A 212-nucleotide genomic window follows, 5' to 3' on the forward strand; every position below is an offset into this window, starting at 1 on the left:
TCTTACAGGTATCGCTTCGCCTGTCGCGCTATAAAGAAGCGCGCTTGAACCAACACTTCGTAGTTCGGCGACTGATACATGGCGCAAATCTTTGTCTAAAAGATCGCCTATGAAAGGAACGCCTTTACGTCCGCCATAAGCGCCGAGTAAGCCCACTCTGAGGCCTCATCGCGCAAATGCGACATGGCGTACGACACTATCCGGATGTCATC

The sequence above is a fragment of the Bremia lactucae genome, linkage group LG10, assembly GCF_004359215.1.
Source record: "Bremia lactucae strain SF5 linkage group LG10, whole genome shotgun sequence".
In the NCBI taxonomy this organism is placed as follows: domain Eukaryota; phylum Oomycota; class Peronosporomycetes; order Peronosporales; family Peronosporaceae; genus Bremia; species Bremia lactucae.